This window comes from Nothoprocta perdicaria, unplaced genomic scaffold (assembly GCF_003342845.1).
Source record: "Nothoprocta perdicaria isolate Ctin4 unplaced genomic scaffold, notPer1 scaffold_105, whole genome shotgun sequence".
Lineage (NCBI taxonomy): Eukaryota > Metazoa > Chordata > Aves > Tinamiformes > Tinamidae > Nothoprocta > Nothoprocta perdicaria.
In genome coordinates this window covers 2,497,729-2,523,511 of record NW_020454150.1, presented here as the reverse complement: position 1 = coordinate 2,523,511, position 25,783 = coordinate 2,497,729, and the positions used below count along the sequence as shown (strand labels likewise).

At 43.3% G+C, this 25,783-nt stretch overlaps 1 protein-coding gene across 15 annotated transcripts in view; it reads right to left on the bottom strand.

Annotated features, from left to right (window-relative positions):
* SORBS1 (sorbin and SH3 domain containing 1) overlaps positions 1 to 24,272 on the bottom strand; it is a 102,109-nt gene extending 77,837 nt beyond the window's left edge. For 14 of the 15 annotated variants that reach the window (XM_026044316.1, XM_026044285.1, XM_026044350.1 and 11 more), the window contains exons 1-2: positions 24,218 to 24,272; positions 829 to 934 (exon numbers count right to left, since the gene is read on the bottom strand). The gene's annotated coding sequence lies outside the window, so the exon portion shown is untranslated. The remainder of the gene's footprint in view (positions 1 to 828; positions 935 to 24,217) is intronic. The other variant, XM_026044293.1, reaches the window with a different exon arrangement.
* Between the last annotated feature and the right edge of the window lie 1,511 nt (positions 24,273 to 25,783).

Sequence of the window (25,783 nt, the reverse complement as noted above, 5' to 3'; positions counted from 1 at the left end):
AGCCCCTGCATGTTCAGCATGCAAGATACTTTGACACAAGCTCCATTCCTCCCCACTCTCCCKTTACTGGAAGGGCTCTGCTTCCCTGAAGATATGAGCAACCGTTGAATCACTGTGTCAGTATGTGTGTGATGTGCACCTGGCATGGAGACAAGCATCAGGTACAGAGAGYATTATGCGCAAAAGGGGTCCAGACAACTGTAAAGAGAAGAAATTTGTGACCATGAGAGTACTAGGACAGAAAAAAAGGGAAAAGGGAGAGACAGAAGAACCACTCCCCTGATGCTGCAGTCTAAGAAATAAAAAAATAGCCCAAAAGACTTGTCTTTCCTACTTCTTGGATGACAGAGATCGAGTCTTCTGTGACTTCTACTTTGACCTTCACCTTCCTGCCCACAAACAGGCTCCGTATCAGTCACCCCTGTGAGGCAAAAGTCTCTCGAGAGCTGGACATGTGAGCATCAGCCTTGATCACATCTAGCTCTTCTGCTTCAATGAAGAGCTCTCAAACCCTGCAGCACTTTTGCTTTAGAAAAGTAAAAATACCAAATCTTATCTCAGAACTCTCAAGTCTTTCAACCCAGGGATTTAATCTTGAGCCAAATGGTACCAAAAACCTTGTACCATCTCCTCTTTATGACAAAAAGGAAAACAAGTAAACATCTTCACCAGCATTTGTAGCTGTACCCTGTCTGCAGCAGCCCTAAGTCTACCTAGCATCCTCTTGGGAATCACTTTATTGTAAGGGATAGAAATAGATGCCATTTTGGTGCTCCAAGACAGAATTARGTCTCCTAATGACATGCTGCTTCCCCTCCCCATACTCACACTGACCAGCTTGGCTCAGCTCTTCAGGCCCAGTCGAGAGGGACGGGATTCTCTGCCGGCAATTCCAGCTTCTTCTCACAGGCAACTGTTACATAATCGTGCATACCTAGAGAAGGCAGAGGGAGGACAGCATGCCATCAGTGCCACGGCCCCAGTGTTCAATTGATATACRTGCACATATGTGTGTCTGTACCAAAAAGATGACTCTGTAGCAGAAATAAAGTTACTTTTAGACAAGCCAATTCCTTGCACTTACCACGCAGGAAGCACATTTAGTATAAACAGCGGTCTTAACATCCACATCACAGTATCCTCTATGCAAGAAATTTAAGGATGTCTCCAGGGAAGGCTGAAGCATCTGTTTTCCGGCCCCTTTCCCAGAGATTCCCCCCATAAGTAGCAGGGATGACTAAATACCACAATTACTCAGACCTTCCCAAAACCTACGCTCTGTTTACTGATGTAAATCACTGCTGGTTTCAGCTTAACGTGCTGGTTTGCAAGCTGCAGAAGCTGAGATGTGGATAGCACATCCCAGTCAGCTATCTCTGATGCATAAGTAGGCTTGCCCAAGAGGGAATCCAGGCTCAGAGCTAGAGGCAGGAAGAGGCACAAGAGAGAAGCCCCTTGCATGGGAAGGGGCTCTTGCCATGGCTTGGAAGCCATGGGGCAGAGTGCAGATGGGGAATAAGACACATATATTAGCTTGTCTTTGGGTGCGTTCTTTGGTTAGGGTATGTAACTACACAGACAGCCACTTTTTTTTTTTAAAATTGCCTTGGCAGTTACCACATGTGACTATAACTGCAAATATGTATTAAAGGTAAATGGTTAGATGGATTTGACAGATGACGGTGCAGCTTTGCTATTTCACTCAGGAATATTAACAGCAACCTGGCTTTAGAAAAGATGTCTCTGTACTTTGATTTATAAAGTAAATTCTGGCAACACTCAACTTTAATCATATCTTACATTCGGCTGAACTTATCAGCTAGTCACTCTGTCTCCCTGGTAGAGAGGAGGGAGAGCAGCTTCCAGAGGGCAAGTCAGTGTCCTCTCCACGCTGCCTTCCCTACATCTCTATTCATTAACTTTGGAAGAACTTGSGGAGGTCGACCAGGCAAGTCGCAGACCAAAAGATGCACAGGGACCTCACAGGGACTGAGGTGGCCAAGGAGGAGGAGAAACTAAGTGTCCCAAAAGGTGACTGACGGACACCCCTCTGAYACTGAGAGGTGTTGGAGCAGAGACTCTTCCCAGAATGCAGACAGTGGGTACAGACAGTCAGARTAMTGGGGCAGCCCGGGGCTGGCTGTGYGTGCCAAGCTAGAGGGGACAGCTCCCATATCCAAACTTCCCCCTCGGAAATATGTTCCACATCAATTCCTGAGGGACCATAAGATTTTCTGTTGTTGTTAACAAAAATAATGATAATCACAAAAGTACACAAAAAGGATTCAGTTCTGGACAAACTCCCACCACTGTGAGTAGCAAAATTCTCYTTCCTGTTAGCGGCAGCGAAGTCAGAGCATTAGAGGTCCTCCCTTTGCACCTGCCAGATATGCCCACTGCCAGTGTTTTCAGCATTTTCAAACTAGATTTTGTTAAACTTCTGCTGTTAAGAGGGTGATTTTCATGGTAACAGAAAAACCTGCTGGAGGAGACTGCTGGAAGGGCCTCCCCGAGCAAGGCRAGGCAAGGCAAGGTCAGCCAGCTCCGCGGCACTAACACGCAGCCAGGCTCCCTCCCAAACAGGCACCACAAACACACCCAGCAACGTAATCAYTGAGCGTTTTTGTCTAAAACCAAAACTGTTGTTTTAAAGGGGCACAGGGGAAAGAGATTTCCTGCAGTCTGAACTCAACTGCAGCAAAAGTAGAGGTGAGAAACAGGAGAAAATCCCAGAAAATGCCACACACGGCTCTGAGCCCAGGAACCGGGCATGCCAATCCAAAGAAACCCAAGTTTCACATTGTCTTCAAGACAAAAACATTAAGAGCCTGACCCTGCTGGACTTGATCGTTGTTTATACGGCACCCTGTGCTTTGGGCACTGAGCTGCAAAATCAAAGCGAGCGCTGCGGCAAGGAAAACAATCAGACACCTCGGCGGTGGGCCCAGCTTTACCACTGAAAAGCAAAAGGCTGAAAAGAGAAAAACAAACAGAACATTCAGATCCAAAGGCCAGGTCTACAGCTGTTTGGAAAACAAAACTTTAAGCAGCTCTTTAGGACTAGCCAGATAATGCTGTTTTGCTGTTGTCCACATAGGAACAGGCAGCCCCTTTACCAAGGGGTCTAAATGGACAAGACAGACGAAGGGGAACCAGATGCATGCGAGAGAAGCAAAGTGAACCCAGCCACACAATGAGCAGTGCCAGGAAAAAACTACAGTTCCCAGCACGGTTGCTCTTTCCACTGCCCCATCCCGCCTCCAAGGCCAGAGGCGGACACCCATCCCTTGGGTCTGGCTGGAGACACTGGAGAAGTTTCCGCTGTAAAGGGCTTGTCACTGCCGCAGCTGCTGGAGGTTGTCTCTCCCACAGTGATAGGAGACACCTCCACRCGAGTGCTCCTCAGCCTACAACAGGCAGAATCCACCAAGTTGATTTACGCAGCCAGTGAAARTGACTGAGGATGATCCACATGCTTTTTGGGGGGCAAAACTACAAGCAGAGCTGTAACCATCAATAGCGGTGCAGCACCAAGCAGTGAGATGGAAGTGGAGAAGGCGGCAATGCCTTCAACCAGAGCAACTGCTTGCTRAATTGATGCTTATTCTTGGTCTCAGATTATGGACGTGTTCTTGAGCTCTGAAAGACCTAATACTATTGGCTCAGATAAGAACTTTTTATAAAATCCATTGATTGCTTTTCTCATCCGAGTCATTCTAGATTAATAAATATTGCATACATCACCATACTCAGTGCAGCAAAGAGGAACAACATTTTTGCTCATTACAAATAATACTACTACTGAGGATCAATCTGTTAATGATAAGATATCTCTACTGTTATTGGCTGTCAACTTCTGAATAGTTTTATTAGATTTTAAATCAAACAACAACCTATTCTTATGTGATCTAGATGTGCTGTCTAGAAACAGATGGTCAGTCAAGAGTGCTCAGTCCACAGCTATGGCCTGAAATGACCCATAGAATATTGTTTTATGCCTATAAGGAGAGTACAGGGAACARTAATATTATTACTAACACACATGTAAAGCCAAATTCTGCTCTCTGATGAAAGCATGTGATTCCTAGCAGTGTAAATGAAAGATGCACAACTATATTCCAGGACAGACCTTAATCTCTTTAAACTATTTTGCAATTTCTCCAGTATAAAAATGGATTCTTCTTATTGATAGACCTTTTGTCTTTGTGAGCTTATGTAAGCCACTAGCTCTGCTCCCTCACAGCTCAACATGACCTACAGAGTACGTGATCTCCAGACACAGACACAGATTACCCGGGATTCAAGTGTGTTGAGAAAACACTGTCAGCACAATCACAGATTAGCCCGAGCCTCACCCACAGATTTGGCTGCTGTCAAAAATCCCTTGTCAGGTTTGTCCAGCCCATGCTTTACCTGCCCAAATGAGTCAGCAASATCCTCCTGCCTCTTCTCCAGCACCAGAAGGTACCAGGACACACTGCTTGGAGACAGCTTATWCATAAATATATATACACTAACAGGGGATATGATAACATGGTCACTGCAATAAGCAGGGATGCAAAAGGCTGAAAGTAGAGGTCAGCACAGCTGAGCAGCAGCTCTCAGTCTAAYGCAAGAGTTTAAGAGCCTGTCTGCACATAAAGGGGAGGGGAAGGTGAACAAATGCAGCATTGATCTTCAAGAAACTTTTAATTGAGCACAAGACTGCATGAGAGTAATTCCATTTTAACTAGAGGAGAAAAAAAAATCATGACTCTACATCYCAGTTCCTGGACTCTTCTGCACCTCCCACTCACATATCAGGATTTTTGTGGACAGAAATAAACAGAACACAATATGTGCTACCAGTAAAAAAAATCAAAGTCACAGTATATCTTCATCCAGTCAGTGAAACAAGTTTGTACCAACACTGCTCCCCTTCAAATTTGGTCCTCAAGATGTAATTTCACTAATATACAGCTGTTTATCCCTGTGATTTGTTGCTCACTCTCTTGGAAGGGAAAAAAGAAAATAAAARGAGTCAGCAAGATGTAGAGGTAGAGAAGCAAGAACAACATTGCAGCAATTGCAGAGCTTAAGACGCATTCTCACTTGTCTCCATTTTCCATTAGCCAACATTGTCAGCTCGGCAGAGGTGACATATGACTTACCCCAGAGTAATGCTATCCAAAGAGAGAGGTTACTCTTGACTGACCCCAGCCCCAGGGAGATTAGTATCAACCCTTTCCCCTTTCCCGCCTCTTTCAGCACTTCTATATTTAACTGCAGATTAACTCATTTCCTCTTTCCCCATGTGAGATTAAAGTGCACCGAGCCCATCAGCTCAGGCAGAGCCTCAAGTGCATCCTCATGTAAACCACTGCTCATTCCATTTATTAAAGCATGTCAGAGAGGACAATGAGTCACGCTCCTCATACTCACAAAACTTAAATACTTGTATCTTAAGAAGCAGAGCTGGCAGGCAGCCCACAGCCCCAAAATAGTAAGAGATACCTCCAATTGTAGTCTCCCCTCGCCTGTTACATAAATCTTAAAGGCACATGAAGTGTCTGTACTTACAAACGGGTTTGAATGAAACGTGGGCCAGTGACCAAGGCAGAGGGTCAAACACACGGCAACTCRGCCTCAGGACACTCTGCTGATGGCACTTGGCTCCTTGGAAACACAACAGTCCTTCACACCACAGAGGAAAAACGTGCAGGAACATCCCACACCACCCACCTCAGTCRGCCCAAAGGGCTGGACATTCAGGGTGGAAATGCTGCAGTTCCTGCCCTTCTCTGCCCCTGCTGCCCGGGAGCACAGGGAGAGCAGGCTCAGCCCCGAGGGCTGCGGGAATCGCRGTGCTCCCGTCCGGCTCCAGCCTTAACAACACCCGCTACTGCTGGGGAAGGCAACAAGGGCCCCTTGCTCTCAAACCCCCTCTGAATCTCGTAATGTTGCACAAGGAAAACAGCACTTCTGTTCCTACCTGARCTCCCTGCAGATCACTGGAAGACCTGAGGGATAAGATCTTTATCAGAGCTTGAGACAAACAGTTGTTGCAAATAAGGCTGGGACTTTAAATCCTGTCAGCTGATTTGATTCCATGGTGAATACAATCTTTCATAGCTAACAACTATGGTAATGAATTTTATCCCAATGACCACAGGCAGGGTGAACCATGCAAAATTCAGAACAGGAATAAGTTCCTGGTCTTAGATTTTGTACCAATTTTCCTTTCGGTTAAAGCACAAGCACTTATTGCCACAGCTCCATAATACTTAAAGCTCTCTTATTCTAGCACTTCAAGGGAAGAGGCTCCCCCTTAATTTTAAACAGCTCTGAGAATCGCCCTCAATTCTTGCCATGAATAATAGAAACATCAACACAGACAGCGAGTGGGGAAACACAGCTAAGAGCTGCTGGCAAAGCTGCAGCAGAGCAGCTGGAATAAGTTGTCAATTCCCCTTACGGCATCTTCCAAGTGCAGGGCCCGGCAAAGGGAACCACTGAAGGAAAGCGAGAGCTTGCAACAAGCTTATGGCACATCTCAAAGGCGACGGCAACCTCGCTGTTATTCGAGGAGCTACGGAATGACAAACAGATGGGAATGAGGATAGGAAGAGCGCTGTCGTGAGCAGGGCCCTTCTGCAGCGTGCAGGAGCAATGGTCTATGTCAGGCGGTGGCGCTGCTGCCAGAGCACGTTCTGCCTGATCTAATACCGCGAACGTGTTGCCAGGAGTGAAATCACAACAGGCTGCACAAAGAGACACAACTGTTGTGGTTTGGTGCTGCTGTGTGTCTGCTAGAAAAAAGACAGATCATGCACCGAAACACAAAGAACAAAGGTAAAGCAGGGAACTTCAGCAAGAACAGAAAGATTTATTCTGCAGATATCAGTAAAGCCTAAGGTGCTGGTGATTCTCTTTCAGCGCAGACAGTTCCTGTGGGTCACAAATAGATTGCAATGATTTGCAAACAGCCACTTCTTATTTAAGGGCAGATGTAGGGCCGATAGTGTCCCCAAATCTTTTAACCCTAACAATATACAGTCACTGCATAAAACCTATTGCAAGCTTATGACACACCTCCAAATCAATAGGAGGGTTTCAGTGATCTGAGAAGCTGCAGAATGATAAACTGATGAGAAGAGGAATAGTGCATTGCATGGAGTTCCTACTGCAGCACAGAAAAGCTACTACACATGCAGTCTATATGAGCTAATATGAAACTATCCTCTGCTTTATCTGTGCAGAAGTTGCATCTTGGGATGAAACTTCAAGTGTGGCTCAGAAGCCATTCCTATTGTAGGCTTCCCACCAGGTGTGGGCATGGATTTGCACTCGTTTACACACCTGTGCTTGTGCAGGTGGCTCTTTATGTTAAGATTAATAAAGCTCTTTCTTTCTTGGTTATTCTAATTCAGAAGTTGGTCTCATGCTGGAAAAAACCAAACAAACCTCACACTATTCTTGGTATAATAAAAGGCAAATGCCAAAGGTCTAGACTAGGACTACGGGAAAAGAAAAATGCTTCCTGCTCTAGAGAACAAACTCTCATAGTTCTTTAAACTTCACGCTGTTTTGATATGTTTGTACAGAATAGAATGAAGGAGAAGAAAATTGATCACAATTATTCCAAGAAAAAGTTTCATGAGATTCCCTGCCAACTCTGTACCGTATGCTTGAATCCTGCAAGCAACAAAAGCAGCTGGCAAAGTCACATCAGGCACAAGTGAAGTCACAGTAATGGCAACAGATCCTTAAAACAGGTAAAAAGCAACTCCCTAAGAAACTCCTGTTCAGGAGACTTTTCCAGGAGTTTAAAGATGACCAAACACAGCTCTMAGAGAACAGATGTCCCTAGCATGCTGGGTGACAGCTACCAAACACCGCTCCAGGACACCCAAGGGGGTGACACAGGCGGCTGTCTCCAGGCTACTGCGATTGCTGCTGAGCCATAGAGCACCCCAAGCCCGCAGTAAGGGCAATGCAAACTTGCATAAAACACAATACCTGTCTCAGCACAGGAAGGGAGTGAAGGAAAATTAATGGACAAGTGGCAGGAGCAGCGCTGGGCCAGCTGGAGCCTGGGGCACCACACACCGTTACCTGGTCTGCAACCTGCAGCGCTGCCTTCGGAGCAGCGGAAAACAGCRGGCTCCTGCAGCAGCACCTGGAAAACCTGACTCACTAACCAGTGTTAAATCCAATAACACCAAAAAACCCTGAAAGGTTAGAGCACAAAGTCAAATTAATAGTTAAGAGACCAAAAATATGAAAAACATACRTTTGGGTAATGAGGAAATATTAGAGGAACATTTAACTGGAAAAGATAGAAGCAAAGGCARAAAGCTGATTGATTTCAGAGCTACAAGTGAAATAATGAATGAGTAACTCTGAAGCCAGACTGGGGTGTGCTGATTTATCCTACTCCGTGCTATAAAAAGGCAATAAATGTAATAGGAGGACATTATTTTATTTAAAGAAAAATGTGGCGTGAAATCAGCCTGAGGAATTTATCACCACAGGACAAGGAGGAGGAAGGTTCTGTAGGGTAGTAATAGTTGTACCAGATTTTAAAAAGGATTAGACAATTGTATTAACATAAATAATGCCTACAGCTGGGAGAGTTACGTGAAGAATTACAAGGGAAACTAGTCCCAAGACCTCCGCTCTGCCATCTGCACCTCTGCACTTGCACCTTCAGGCAGGGTCTGCCTTTTCTGAGTCACGGTTTGAATTACAGAGGTTGTTAAATTCCCATTTGGCCCTTCCTCAAAAAAACAAGCAATCAAACCAAGACCAAGGAGTTACTRACACTCAGAGCAAGCAAAATGAGGACCAGAATGCATCAGAACCCAGGAACTGAATAAAAACTAATGTATTCCTAACATGACAAAAGCCCCTCAAGACTCTTTATATGAAATCTCTTAATTTGGGGGCAGAAGTGGTGTAGGAGACACAATGATTCAAAAACATTTGAAGCAGCAGCAGTCCGAAYGTATTGCACATGACTTGATACCACCCTCGGCGGCGTTTCTGAGGCATCTGTGGCTTTGGCGGCCGCTCCGCAGGCCGAGACGGGCGATGCYGGCCCTGCTGCTGCTGCTGCGCTCGGGTTGGGAGCCCGGGGCAGGCCCAGGCCCTTGAGGCCGCACGCGCRGAGCGGCTGGCGCCTCACGGCACAGCCGGGCTGGGCAGGGCTGAAACGGAGCCAAACTCGGGCACACACAGAGACTTCAGGCCGCGTCTTAGCAGTGAGACCTGACATGTCCATCAGTACGTCCACACAGTTAAACTTGGTCGGGTTTGGCATCGTTTTCCCAAGCACCTTTCAGGAGGGTACTGCCAGGCAGGTGAGCCTGGATGGACAGTAATGCTGCAGCCCAGCACACGAGGCAGGCTGTCCCTGCTGCCCAGGTGAGAGCAGCTAAACACTCACGTAAATATTTCTACCACACACACACACTCAGCCTAGGCAGTGTTTACTTCTCACATTCCTGAAGAGCTCCCTTGTGGGGCCCTGTTGCCTTTGAATGCGCAGAATGTGAGCATCCCCCTCCAGAGCCAACAACTGCCTGCCCTTCCCGGAGAAGGGAGCATCGACCTCCTGCTGCAGGGAGCACTGGGGCATCCATCTCCTTCCACGGCAGCTGAAACTGCCCTTARCTTTTATTTTATTCTTTTAAATAACTTCTTTGCCCACTATCACAGTCCTACTGTGAATTTTCCAGATAAACCTTCACTTCTTGAAATCACATGAGTGTGTAGGATCCTCAATTTTGCTTGTGGCTACAGAAAAAAAAAAAAGGCTTAAAACCCATATCAAAGGCCCAAACCAACCAAGCAACACCACAAAAACACCTGCCCAACTCGCCCAAATGGCACAGAAAGATCACAGTATCCTTTTTAAAAAGTTAATTAGCTCACAAGAGATTAACCACAGCAATCTCATTATTCAATTGAAGGTGCCGCTGTTCATTGGGATTCTATCAAAATGCAATGGCAAATCCATTTCACTGCTAAATACCCCATGGGATGTGAGAAAAAATAGCAACSCAAATAAGACTGAAGCACAAATGTTCATGTTGTACAGGATGTCTCACAGATTTTTTCTATGTATAGGAAGAGCACTATAATGTCTACAGTCAGTGCTGCTGCATCGTGCATCTGTGCACTGGCTCCCCAAATTTCACAGATAGCTCTTGTGAATGTGGWAGGGTAGTACAATAGCAGGACTTACCTATCTCTGCACCCACTTCGAGARATGATTCAGCAGAATAGATTCACCTATCCATGAACCTGAACACTTAAACTCCTCATTTATACCCTGCAAGAAAATATTAAGTATTCATGTCTGTGGATCAAGCAAGTTCTGACTAGTCTCCTCTTGTTTACAGTTTTGCATAAAATGCAAGCTATTAAGTCAAGTTGTTTTTCAGTTTCTGTAAGGACACTAACTTTCAGGACTAATCTTATAAACTGGATTCTCTGCGCTTTCATAGCTGACCTAATATGGTCATTAAACAATCTGAGAGATGAGGGAACCTCACAAATATTCAAATGAACTATAAACTCTGCAGACTTATCATTAAAAAAAAAAAGTTAGAGACAAAAGATAGAGCATATTACGAAGTGAAGCCAGAAGAAAGCTATGCCATATGCCTGACAAAAGCAACAAAGATGTTTAGGATAGCTCAGGCAGAACAGTCAAATATGGTTGGAGAATTTCAAAAGGGAGGAAGGATATTGTTGCAGGGTTGACTAAGGCAAAATCACCCAGTATCTTTGTTATTTGTAAAATGGTTTTGAGATGACATTGCTCCCTTTTTTTTCTTCTCCATCTTTTAAAACAAGAAAATACATTAAAATCTGTGAGGAGCACTTGTGAGTCTAACTGATCTGGACAGATCAATTTAAACCTGATGTGACTGTTGTGACTTCTTAGAACTTCACATGGTTGACAATGTGTTTTGGATACTAAATGCTGTAAAGACCTTTTGTCCATGACTTGACAGCAAAAGCGACCATGTTTCAGACCAGTAACTGACCAGCAACTCAGCTGCTTCCTGCYTGCTCTATAACACAATGAGAAATGCTTTGTCTCTTCCTACCATTCAAGCAGTAATGAGCTTGGCTTTATTCTAACACAGCTGGGCTAGTTATAATGTTGTTGAGCCAAAATGTTTTCAACAAGTTGTTCAAAGATGATCAGTTTTGTCCTAAAAAAAGAGCAAGGTACTTACTTGTCTTGCGATTTACTAACTAAACGCTTTCGCAGATGTTCAAACACTAACAAAGACATGCAGTGCCTATTAGCTAGGCAGCTGAGACCTTGGGAGTGCCCGCTGCGTGGTACTCCTATTCTGAGCAAAGGCAGGTCAGCAATGTTCTGCGTGTTCCTCTTAATCAGGGCAAGCAGAGCTGCTCCCAGCATGACAGGTTGACTATAGGTTAGGTGGTCATCCCCATTCCAGACATCAGAATCAAGACATGCAACCTTGCAGACTTGGTTCCTTGCTACTGCCTTGCTTAAATCTGAAAGACATGTAGGCAGTGTCAGTGACCGCTTAATTGTTGTACAGCCACTTCATGACCATCATATTTTAGTCATCAAACACGTTCAAACCTTAGAAGGAAAACTATTTCATTCTAAACTCTCCATGGCTTACACAGGGTATACAAGCTCTCAACTGTGTTAAGTGCCAAAAGAAGCTGAGTAAACATTCATAATAATTATTAATATTTTTCTCCCCAACTTCCCACTTATATTGGATCAGTCACTTTTTAAGTTGTGTTTTCTCAACTAGGGCTCAATAGAGCAGGTGTAAGGAGGCATTTTGATAGCCAAGGTACATTCCTCCATACCACGGAACTAACAGCATTAGTGGTCTCTGCACAATGAGCTTTATATTCTCCACCCCAGAGACACCCACATAACGTGAGAATGGTTGAGCCAGGCCTACAGCCTTCTACTGAACCTTTGAGCCAGCAGTTGCCACATCTCCTTGGTTTGTCAATGATGAAATGGTGATGAACTTCAAGAACCTGAACCTGTACGTGTACCTGCACATGTATGTAAGTGGATTCTTGAGCCCCATGTAACAGGCAATGCAGATAAAGTTCTTCACTTAACAGGAATCAAGTCCTGTGCTCTTGAAAAAGGAGGGAACAGATGAAGGGAAAGGAAGTCTACTGAGCTGCTGACATGAAGTATGATCCATGACCAATATTACTATGCTTATGTTGCTACTGTTATATCCATACATTGGGGATCCTGCTAGTTCTTTTTAAGAGGAGAGGTGGAATCATCTCTATCTAGAAAGTACATTTTTTCTGTAACTTGCATTTACAGTTTATACACATTTCTATTACAGTACACTAGAGAGACATTCTTTGTGTGGACCTGGCCTGCATTCTTGTACAAATTAATCCTGCTATTAATCCAAATTAATCTTGCTATTAAGAAGTTATTACGCAAGAAGAAGCCAAGAGGAATGCTGCATGCACTTGGTGAAGAAGTGGGTGACCAAACATGTTTTGCTGCAGCTTTGGTTATGTATCCGAGAGCATTTCTCTCAACCATACAGAGATCTTCTGCAGAAGACATGGACTGATTCACAGAGATCACTGGTAGTTATGTTTCCTCGAAGAAGACAGGTTTCTGAAAGGGAAGGAGACTCTCACAGCTTCTGAGAGTCAAATTTGGACATACTCTGGCTTGTTTCATTCTTGCTTTTTGCACAGTTTATAAGAAATCAGCCCTAGGATGCTAACAGCTCATTCCCAAAACCCAAGTAAGTGGAAAAATTCTAACAACTTTCAGAAGTTCTATACAAGATGACAGATTTGATATGAGTAACTAAACAATGCCTGCAGTTAATTAACTTACCATGTTTGAGATGTTTCCTGTAACAGCTTTAAGGAAAGAAGCAAGGCTTGAGCTGTTGATGCTTTATCATCATACGTAGCTAAATTATATTACAAATTATAGCCCTATCATCAGCAGAAAAGGCCCCAGCCACATCAGGAAGGTCCAACAGCATTCTGCATTGCAGAAAATACCCTATGAGCAATTCTTCAACAGCAGTCGAAGCTCACATTCCTCTCCTCATGAACTCCGTGTCACACACAGTGTCCCTGGGGCTCAGTTCAGAGGCACGTCTATCATCACCACAGGGCAACCTCAAGCACACAGGAGACAAGGCATCTCCATGGAGAGCTCACAGCTTTTTGAAGCTTTTTGCCTTTTGAAACTCTGTGCTTTGCTAGCCCCAGGGTTCCTTCTTAGCCCAGACTGAAAAGGATGTATTTCATGTCTTAGCTAAGGTAAACCATGCAAGTGCCCTGCATACCTGGCCAGCAATATCCTTTCCCAACTTCTTATCTAATCCATGCTAAGTCATGCTGTTCTACTGACTCACCTGATAGAAAGTGCTGCTCTGATTTCTAAGACCCATTTTCTGTAAGATCTTAGAGGGGGTTCAAGACTGTGGTTTAAATTTACAGAGGATAAGACAAACTGCTTCACCCAAGGACCTTTCTGGGAGTTACCAGTGCCCCTAAAACGGCAGTTTGTCACATGTCCTAGTCTAAGCCATCCTTCATTTTTGGCTCCTGTGCACAGAAAACAAGGGATTTCTTCCGGAGGCTGGAGGTAGCTGCGACACACAAGAAGTTGCAATTCTTCAGGAAGCAGAAGGCAACAGCCAGCACAGCACTGTTGTTTACTGAACATGAGATGTTGTAGGACATCTTGTAACACACATGATAATTGCCCAGAGCTGCAGAAAGATGTTGCCTGATTATGAATTGTTAGTGACAGGCAACAGCACTGCTGGCCATTAATCCAAATTGCCATGCAAGTTGTCACTGGCAGCCTATTCCCAGATACAGGCCTGCTAGGAGAGCAACTGTGAGGGTGGAATTCAGTGTCACCTCCAGGGCTGGAGGTGACAAACCAGCAGGACTGGGCCTCCATAGGCCCCCCATCCTGTCTACTGTAGGAGCTACGTGACATCTTAATAGGCTTGCCAAAACAAAGAGAGTTTGCAATTCAACTCCTGTCTCTCTCTTGCATCAACAAGTCACTTGTATTTTAAACAGTGCTAAGAGAAATTACTGGCTATGCAGAAGGATGACCAGCTCTCGRGAAAGCAGCCTTGCTTCTGTCAATGCCAGCATGATAAGTAAGGTGAAGAGGAAACAGAACAAAAATATTTAAGCCTTATTTAGTCTCAGTAAAACCTTGGGTAGTTCAACCTGATCTACTGCCAACCCACTGCATCTGGATCTGGTTTCTGATGAAAGCATCTACAAAGTGATATGATCCAGTTGCTAAATAATGAACAGAGCTTAGAAATAGTCTGTCATGGCAAATGGAAACAATGCTGTTACAAASAGCAAGAACTCTCCCTGTGATGCAGTAAGAGAACTGCTGTGAGTACTAAAGCCCCCGGCACTCTCTTCATAAAGGGAAGTGGCAATCTTGCATTTCAATCTGAAAAAAATTACACATTTCTATCACATGCCAGCTCAACAGCTTAAAAGCACCACTAAGCTGGGGGGTCCTGACTACAGTGAATATGTCAGTGCCGTCCCCACTGCTGGCAGAGAGCTGAAGCCCAGCAGGATACAATCAGCCTGAAGTCCCATAGGAAGTCACGAGCAGCGTGATGAACTGGGCCTACAGGGCAACCGCCTGCCAGCAGCCTCTGAAACAGCACGAGGAATCCTTATTCATACAGCAAGTCTTCTCTCGACTCTGTTTCTCTAAATAACCCATACAACTTCAGGCTTCACATCTACAATCAAGATATTARGAGTTAATATGCTTGGAGAGTCAAGTGTCAACAGCCGTCAACAGATATGCTCCACTGATGCGTGTAGAGAAGGGCATAAACAACCTAATGAAGAAAGTGGATGACTCAGAGGAGAACAGCTCTCTAACACCACTCCACTAGAACGCTGGCTTGAAACTAATGCAGGAGTGAACAGAAGTCGCCACCACATCATAACTACTTGCTGGACTGTGCAAACCAAGTCAGATGTCCAGTGCCTTGTGAACAGGAACCCTTGTCTCACAGGCATGAAACTACCTTCCATCCAAACTGACCTTCAGCACTGCTGATGTGAGGGCCTCGAAGACAGAGACAACTTCCTGGCTCTGCACTTGTCAGAGTGAAGATCTCGGCASATGGCAAGAGTGGCATCTGACACGGTGCACCAAGCTCATGACTCAAGGATTCAATATCCCTGGCAATCAAAACAGTATTTTCACCAATCCGAAAGGAGAAGAATTACACGGGTCACACACACACAYGTCCTTCTTGCACCCTCGGCAAAACGAATGCACACAGAACTGTAGCCCTTATGCCAGAGKGAAAGATCAGGACTCTCTACATAAAACGTGTTGAAGAATCTAAGGCACAGCTTGCATTCTAGCAAGAAAACTTTTCAAAGAAACCACAAGGCTAGAATTTATCCCTGCAGCTATTTAACTCTATGCATATGATCACTTTCACTAAAGTGAACAGGATTATGTATTAACATCTCTTTATATGCGTGTAAACGACTGCAAGACTTTGGCTTSAGAGAGACGTATTCCAAAGCTGCTAACAACTTGTGTGACTACTCATGCTGCTATACAATGCTTTATATTCAAACCTATCTTCCTGTGGATACTTGCATTCCTTGCTAGAACAGAAAAAATTCACATTATATATCTTCAGTTTTCATCTTCACACAAATTTTCTTTCCAAATTAAATAGTGTTTGATGAACACAAACACCAATAGGTAAGTCCAGAAAGTTTTCCCCCCCACATTCTGTTAAGTCACACTGTGAAAAACTTYGTATAACAACATGTTATTTAACATGCTCTTTAAGAAACAGTGCTGTTTGCACCACAACACCTTACACAATACTGAGCTTCAGATTTCAGATGCATGCTATTGCAATATAAATATCACATTCAGTAACTATACTAACCTCATGGGATGGTCCCGTYTATAATATTTGTGGGACCATTTCAGAGATGCATGGAATCCAGTAATACAGTGTGATAAGAGTACTACTGACCTCACAGACACAAATTCAGAACAGGTTTTCAGAATAAATCCAAAACAGAGCACAACTGTTCATTTCTAATTAAAAACGTTACAAAAAGATGACCAGCCATTCAGATCTAAATAAGCACTAAATGAACCACACAACTGAAATACACATTGAAACTCTCAGCTTCTTGATTTTTTTCTGAAGTATTAGATCTTGCTGACAGCTGCAGGTTTAATCATCTCTTTATGGCCCYCTGTATTCTTCATTTTTTCACCAACATCAGCTGGTTGGTGCTTTCCAGCAAAGAGAATCTCTCACAAAAACGTGGCCAAGTTTGGCTTGCAAACCAGCATGCACACAGAGGGGCTTTGCAAAACATAATCCTCACTCAAGGTAAAATTGGTGATGCCATTGGTTCCCAGCAGGACCATTTCCACTTGCAAATATGAGGCAAAGCTGATAGCAGCCCGATCCGTTTCACTCAAATGCCTCTCCCCAGGCATTCAGTTCTTAAAAGATACGCAAGGCCATCACGGAACATTTGGGATCCCATAACATTAAGAATACCAATAAAATGCCAAATAGCAAAGCTCAGGGTGAAAGTGTTAGGTCTGCAACACCAAAACATTAACCTCATAGCACAGCTGCAGTTTCATCCTCACAAAGGTGTCGTGAAGGTTCAAACGAGACTCTGAAATCCTGGCAACCCTCTCCACTCTGACACAAATGAGGTCAGGGTCCTTAATGAGACACTKAAAATACGCTGCACTGGACACTGAGATAGCAGAGATTTCTCCCAGCTGGAGCAAAGATCCACAAAGTTACTAAAGAAATGCCGATTTACTCAACTCCATCCTGCTTGACTATTCCTGCGTTGAAAAACCACAGAGATCTTTTTCTAATTGTAAATCAGCTTGCATTCCAGAAACAGTCGATATTATTAGCTATATTTAATAGCCTCTCCTGGCAGATCCTGTTCATTCCAATGTTAACAGAGAGAAAATATACCATAAASAAGGAATAGATTAAGTCCATGAAAGGTTTATGTACATTACTGACTGTGTAAATTCAGAAGCAGCACTAGGGACTGAAAATGGAATGAGCCGTTTCCTCAAGCTACACTTCAGATTATCATTATTTTCATATCATATAAATTTATTTAAGGAGAAGACTGGAGAAATATGCCTGCAACCCTATGCCTCAAAATAACCCATCAYTGCCACAGAATATCCATCTTTCACTGTTTATGGAGAATGTGATTTTTGCAGTGTTGCAGATGATTTCCTGAGACTTTCCAAGAGCAATTCCACAAGCAGCAAGGCACATACTCACCTGAGCAGGGATTCCTCTCACAAACCAGTATTTGCAGGGCCAGGCGTCTGTTAGTACGTGTTTGTAGAGCAATCTGGGTTTATATTAAATTGACCCTTAATATAGCAGTCTCTTAATTTATCTAACATCTGTCTCAGATCAGGTAACGGGAACACCCTAAAATATATTTTTATTTACTTCTGTTAGCACTTTAATAAAAACCAAGAGAGGCTGCCCTCAGCTAGAGACTTTGGTATTAATTTGAGCTTTAGAATGTCAACAAGAGAAGCAAAGGCAGTTCATTTTAGTCCATTATCAATCTGCAAAATACAGACGGTATTTAGAAGACAGCGATCCTCATATCCATGTGAACTTTAACAAGGATCTGTTACAAAATGCCATGAGCAATTGATAAATAGTTGTAGTGTTGTGACAGAAAGGAATTGGCTCTGATTAACAGTCTTGTGATCGCAGCAGGGCTAACACGGGACAAAACAACCTCTCACAGCGATGCAATCCTGCACATCAGAAGACTATATAAAACTAAGTTACTTGAATTTAGGGGTGTTCTTCAGAGAGATACAAAATATAAGTCTTCTATTCTTCCATTAATAAATTAATTTGGTCAAATTAACGATGAGAGTTGGCATTCACATGTACTGCACATCTTTATATGGCTGCACATACATTAATAAAGCTTTGTTGCAGTTTTATGAGGTATGTATCAGCTCTATTTTAATAAGATGAAGATGCCAAAGATAAAGATTTAACAAGATGATTATTTTTTAAAAAAAAAAAAGGCTGCTGTGTTTGTTTCTTCTATTAAAGTCAACTAAAGAACTGCCAGAGCCAGATTTGCATTTCATGGAGCCACTCTATAACACTTCAGCAATGCAAAAATCCTGGTTTTAAGGATCTTTATCTTGCCAAGCAGCATCATGATGCCTTAGGGGAAAGATGAACTAGGCCTCCATCAGTTTGTGTTGGAACAGATTTACTTAAGTGCTGTATGCTTTTGAAAGCCCTACCCCCATAAGGTGCTAGATAATTTGTCCAACATGACACAAGAGACTAGTGGCACAAGCAATATGCACCTCTGTCCAACATGAGCACACACTAGACCAAATCACCTGCTTTGACTATCTCTTACCTGGAGGAAAGATCAGTCTACATCTTAAACTATTCTAGAGGATATTTTTAAAATATAAATATGGAACTTAAGGGACAGCAAGAGCTTGCCATCCACTACCAACCTGCTCAAGGAGGGCTGTCTGTGCAAAGCTACTATAAGGGGCGAAGCAGATGCCTCAGCAATGGGGGTACGTTGTACAACATCCACGGTGCTGCCACATTATTTCATCTCTACRAGTAAAGGACAGACACTAAGAGGAAAAGGCTGAAGGAAACCTGTAGAAACCTGATTTCAAAAAAGGAACGTGCTATGGCAAGGGGCCTGGGTGGAGGTTTGGGCAATGTGTGAACACGCTGCATTCACTGTGTACACGTGCACGTTTTCGTTAGCTTCCAGCACCATCACAGCTGAGAGATGCCCCGTGTGTGTGTGTGTGTGTGTGTATGAATACACACACAGATGACAGAGAGGCCTGAAATGCTGTTTTAAGAAAACCACCCAAGTTTGTTTAAAACTCTATCATTTCAGTAAGTTCTTCCCTCCATCCTCCCCCTCCGCCCCCGAACAGTAGTTCCACTTTAACCATGTATGGAAGAGATTTCAGAGGTCTGAGTCATTAAAATCTACAGAGAATAGAAGAACTTGGCAAATATGAAAGCAAAGCGTTTTCAATGGCTCTGAGACAGCCTGCTCCCCTTGCTACCAAGGACGTGATAGATGAGTTACCATCTATGCGTAGGAGTTGATGATTGGATAAGTCTATAAACTTTAATTATAGGCAGTGTCCCCCAGATCAGTTCAGATACGAATTATCATGCCAAAAATGGTGGGAAACCTTTTCTGATTTTACCAAAAAAAAAAAAAAAAAAAAACCCAAAGTTTTAATGCAGTAAGCTTGTGTGCTATCTGCAGACAAAACTTCCTGCCAAATACTCTTGTCTGTGCCAAAGACTATGGTATTTTTGGAGAGTTTCTTATTTACAACCCTTTGGTGTGCACGAAGCACTAATGCTTTGCCATTTTTAGGAACAGTTGATCACATTAAAAACACATACAATTTAGACTTGCAAACTCTTCTTCCAGCACATGCCTTACTGAAGAGCAGGTTACAGCTTCCTCTTCTCTATAAAAAGCAGACATTTGGGAAGAGAGAATCCTTTGAGGAACGATCCTGGATACAGGAAATACGTGGAAGCTTATATAAGACCATGACATTACCTGGAAACACGTGGGACTTACGAGGGTGAATATCTTGCTCTTGGTAATACTGCAGCTTACAGGCATGATTAGGAGAAAGCAGGTTTTGAGGTCTTTCTTTAAAAAGTTTATCCATAGTTCATGCATCCTTTTAGGATGTTCCTAGTCACAGTGTTGCCAAGAGAATGCAATTCAGCACGATGGTTTCTCCTCAGTGATAATTCAGGAGGGTTCATCTCAAAAAGGTCATTGAGGAACTGGGACCCAGGAAAGSTGAACTTTATTCCCAGACCAGCTCCAGACTTCTGCAATCACTGCACTACATTATGCTTCAGTCTTCTCCATGTAAAAATGGAAATACGTATTTTTCTAGCACTCTACAGTTGACCAGTGCTGTACAAGAGCTACCTACTTTTATCTGTGCACTCAGCATCTCCATCACAAACATTATAGGACTTTGACATTTTTACTGTATGACACTGGAAAACTCAGCCAACATTCACACCAATTTGAACCYAACAGCATTTTTCAAAAGCACAGCTCTCACTCACTGCTGCACTGGTCCAGAATAACTGTTTTCAAACACAGTCACTATAAATTTCAGTGTATTGCTACAAATCCTAATCATCAGCACCATCACGGAACCTGAGCCACATCAGTATTTGCAGGCAGTATCTTCATCTGACCAATTGCAAAAATTTGGGATTAGCAACTCAGACATAAGAACAGGCCCAAAGTGTTTCCTAGCACTGCTCCATTTTCAAAAAGTATCACTAATAATTACTTCTAAGAATCCCATTCCCCCCTCTCCTCCAAACTTATCTCTGATCCACAATCTAAAAAAGTTGGGAAGGGAAATATTGAGTACAGGGAAAGCAAAACCACCAATATCTTTTATTATCTCATGGCTATCAATCTTTCTGTACATACTATCTACAGGAAAACATTCACAAATTAGTGTGAACACTCTGCTCTTCACAAGGTATACTAACTTCATATAAAGATCCACTCGCATATCATGCAGAAAATTCTATGCTTAAACAACATTCCCTACAAATATTTTCGTTTCACTTCCTCCTCTTTTCCATTAAAAAGGACTCCAACTTCCTCTCTACTTATTTTTCTTTTTTTTTTTTTTTTTTTTTTTTTTTTTTTTTTTTTTGGTTTTTTGACATCACACTCAGCAATAATGGAAATGACAACGACGACTGCAGCACAAAGAAGGTTTAGGGACACTGAGCGAGAACAAAGCCTCTGAGGAGGTATCTGAGATCCGCGCCAACCTGTTTTGCGGCTCACTCCGAGTGCCCAAAGCTTCTCAGCCTGGTAACACGATAAGAAGCAAACAAAACAGCCACAGGCKTTGGGGTTCATTCTCTGTCAAAACTTAGTAGGTCCCTTAAGAGTCTTGGGAGCTCCAACTGCCTAATGGTTGGGATTCACAAAGTAATCGAGTCAGCTGCTGCACGGGATTTCTCAAACGACAGGACATCCCCGAGTCATGTTCCTGTGGCCCTGGGGAAACTTCAGTGCATGCAAATGGAGCCAGTAGATTTGAATGCAATCTAAAAATAACTTATAAAAATTAAATCATATCCATATGCTAGACAGTGCTACAATCTAGCTGGTAAGGGCCATTCAACACAAATCTATGCTTGTCTCCATTCAGAGGGTACCAGGGCTTAATATAAAAAGGAAATGGGGGGGGAAAAAAAAAACAACAAAAGATGCACAAAGATCTCACTTTTATGGATTTTTAGTAATAAAGTGAAGTAGGACTGACAGTATTGACAGATGTGRCACTTTTTTAATAAGTTTTTCAGTAGACCCCTACTTCAGCACTTTAAATGTGAACAAAGGTGATAAAATTGCCTGAAAGAATCTTTTCTGTATTTCAGTACTTCTGTTACAGCAGTATCTAACAGCCCAGATAACCCCTGGCCCTGATGTGCTGGCTGTGTTTAGGGAGACACTCCCTACCAGAGTAGCTCAAACCTACACAGAGAAAATACTATTCATTAACAAGTATGGAAATTCAGCGTAGATAGAGGAATTAACATACCGAAGACCACACAGCACCCGTATAACAGAATTAGGTGTTAAACACACTCCCCTGATAAGCCCGAGTTCAGTGCAAAAACTAGTTTTCACGGTCCGAAGGCAGGCTGGGCCTGCAAGGTTGTTGTGCCCACCTCTGCCTGTCACGGGCTGGTTGCATCTCCCTTGATGGCCATGACCTGAGGGCTCTGCAGGATGGTAAATACTGAACCACTGGAGCACAGAGAGGATTTTCCCCATGAGGAGATAACATTCGGTCATCCCTGAAAAGACTCACAGAAGTCATCTTCGTAGAATGCATAGGAACCTCCTTACTGGAGTGTTTAAGGGTTGTTAGCCACATGGTGGGAAAAGATGTTGGAAATAGAAATCGCTAGAAAGAGGCCTAGAGTTGGACTACTCAGCATTTTCCATCCAAAAGGATGTGGAAGAGCCAAAAACTGCTGCTCCAAGAAGACAGCCTGCATAGACTGGCAAGAACTTTTCCAAGGTAGTCTGGAAACAATTAAAAACATGGGATCATTCGGAAAGGAACATCAAGAAAAGGAAGAAAAGGAACAAGGMAAGGAAGGCAGGAAGGAAGGAACAACAACAAAACAACCACCACCACCAMCAACAACAACAAAAACACCTCTAAGTTGTTTCTAAGTTTTTTCTGTTAGAGGGYTTGCTGARGTGGGACAATGACAGGTATCTCTGGGCAYGGCTCTCCAGGGTGGACAGGGTCCACTGAACATGGTCCTGAGGAACAGGACTCCTCACTTGGAAGCAGCAATATGTAAGACAGCTCCAGCCTTTCAGAGTGGCTATTACCTAACAGATACACTAAAACTGAGGCCCAGTGTTGAGAGAGACAAGATTATAACCTTCAGCTACCACACGAGAGTACCTAAATCAGAAGTGGGCTCTTAAGATGGAGTTGAAGTTATTCTAACTTCTAACTGGCTCAATTTAAGCCTGGCTTTCCCAAACAAAGAGATTCAGGCTCATAGCCTGGTGTTATATTAGAATGGAAACCAGACTAGCTGCATTTTCCTTTCTCAATCAAAGCCCAAAGAAGAATTTCAGTAGCTGAGCGTGGTTGCTGGGTCACTCCATGCGACACATGGTCACCTGTGGCTGTAAAAACACCCCAAGACCCTGTTTCTGCTCCCCTCTGGGGAAGGACAGGTTTCTACTGCCATGCAAAGTCAGGTGAGGTGAAGAGTCCTGCAGCAGACACAGGTGGCTGCCAGAGTAGCATAAAATTGGGAACTGATACTGAAGATCCTGAACCACAATGCCTGTCAGAAAGGCCAAGTGTCTGCATACTTGCAGAGCCTGGAATTTTTAAAATGAAAGGAATTGTCCCATATTTATGCCAGTGTAACTAGGGGAAGCATCTAGCTCCATGTCTCTCAAAATATTTTAAGCCTACTACTAATAATTGTGTTAAATCATCAAGCTGGGTCTGGCACGAGATGATTCCAGTTGCAGCAGAGAAGTCCAGAACCACGCCCAGGCATTAAGTGTCCAAGGCTTAGTGCCAGTCTTGATTTTTCTATTAAACTAAGCCAGTAATTTCAGCCACAAATTAGCAGCTATCAAGAAAACCTGAAGCCGAGCCCATTTTATTCCCCAAGCAGTAAAGTATTTCTTAACTTGAACTTGCTGTTAGTCACTGGGAACCTCTTTTCCGTTTGTTGGGATGTTCATTTAGGGGGGATTTAAGGCCATCTGAGAATGGAATCAATGAGGAATATAGTCCTAGCAGAAGGTACTTCAACAGACTGGGAGGTAGGGGGAGAAGAAAGGAGGGGAGGGAGGGAGGGAGGGAGGGAGGGAGGGAGAGAGAGAGAGAGAGAGAGAGAGAGAGAGAGAGAAGGGAGGAGGAAAAAAAAAAGGGAAGAAAGAAAACCCTGCTACAAAATAGTCCAGCAAAATACAACTGTAGAGCATTTGGGCTGCTTCCCAGTACTCCATAGGGAATTCTGCTATTTGCTGAGTTCAGTGAATGTAATCTAGTGCCGAAGGAAAAGCAGCAAAAAAGCACTGCCGCTTTCACCATTTTCTCTGTTCTGCTTAGTGYGAGACGGCACACAAAGGACAGAGAAATTATTATATTACTGTGAAAGCAAAAACTTGCAAAACAGACCACACCACACTTAGAAAAAAATCAAGCAGGCAACGATAATTCAAGAAAAAGGAGACTCAAAATAGTTTTAAAAAAGCTTCTGTAAAGAAAGTCCCATTCAATTATAAAACTCTCCACGCACRTCGTGCACACCACCAAGCGAGTTACCTTCCTCCAAGGATCTGTGTGCAGCATGAGCTCKGAGTCTATAAATCATTTAGAAAATACATAAACAGTTAACAGGAACCATGAAATAATTCAAACAGAGCCTACCTCCAAAGAGGGCAGATATTCCACAAATTATTAACGGGAGGAAACAAAAGAAACTGGAGAAGTCTTAAATCTTCAGAGAGTTTAAATACTTACTTCTTGTGGCCAAAGTCACATCAGCTTAATATCCAGGGAAATTTTTAAAAGCTTGCCTTGAGGAGCTCAGCCAGCTGAGAACATGATGTAGCCCTTGCTCTGGACAGTCCAGGCAGAGGCTTTTACTCATTCAGCACAGCCCAGAGCGCGACACTGCAGCACAGGCTTTTMCACAGAGATGCCAAGGGGGGAAGCCCTTCCCCAAAGGTTTTAGTTCAGCCCACTCATTAAAATACTGAGTGGAAACAGCTGCTACAGAAAGGAAGAGGATGTCCAGGCGATTTTTGATTAAGTTCTCTGGGTGTAAAATAGTTTCATTCTGGAATCTGAACAGGCGGAAAACTCAATGCTTTTTTTTCTTCTGAATTGCATTCTTCCTCTGCATTGTTTAAAAAAAAAAAAAAAAGAAAAAAAAAAAGAAACGAAAGAAAGAAAAAAGGCTCTAAACCGGCTCAGAAATGAGTTACATTAACAGCCTGGACAGTCAATTCTTCATTTTCAAAACCATTACATTTTATTAGGGAAAACATAAACCTAAGATATCTTCCCTCCTTTCCCTGCAAGAACTACTGTCTGTATGCACATTCTTTATAAGACTAAAACCTACATGTAAGGGGACACGCTATAGACTGCCCACCAAAAAGCCTGGGAAAAAGAAAACACAAGTATTTCATGAGCAGTGACATTTGGAATTGATATCGTGCCTGTTTTGGATTAGCGCCTCAAAGATAAAACTGGAAGAGGAGCAGACGAGAGCGACAAGAATGCTGAACTCTCCAGAACTGTTTCTTTACAGGAGTGAGTGAGCAGACAAGCAGGGACTCCAGGCTGGGGAAGAACTGCCAAGAGGGGAAACAAGAGCCCACTCAAATCTTGTAGGGCATTAAACCCCCTAACCTGGGAATGATGGCTCACTGCTTCTGCTAGCACAGGGACTAAGGGGTAGGACAGAAATCATTAGGCAGGAGTTTTAGAACAAACAAAAGGGAAAAAAAGTTCTTCACATAATACATAACTGCTTCGCAGAACTCCTTGCTACAGGATTTTGTGGAGGTCAAGCTCGTATGCAAGCTCAAAAAATGCAATTCAAAAAATGAACAAGAGATCCTCTACAAGCTCTTAACAGAAACTCTTAGCTTGAAACACAGTGAAGCACAAGTTACTGGAAGGCAGGAGTATCATAGAGAAAGCAGCAATTTGTGTTTGCTCTCTGCTTTAACCCCTTCCCCAAACCTCTGATGCTGCACACCAGTAGAGACAGGAGATGGGATTAGAAGGATTTTTGAGGCATTCTTATGGCCAAGAAGTGAATTTGGACTTTCTCAAGAGCAGCACCTGAGCTGGTCTGTTCTTCAAACCCCTGCATACGTGACTGTTCAGTCCTGTTCACTCCTGTGTAACAGCTTCCATGACCAAAGTTGCTCACCAAGAGCACTTATTCCCTAATGGAGACACCRGGAGGAATTACTCCTATTTTGTGCTCTCTCATGCTGTTCCCGCTTTGCCTACAATTACAAAATCTAATCAGTAGTAAAATCTGCTTGTAAAAATAAAGCTATTTTAAAC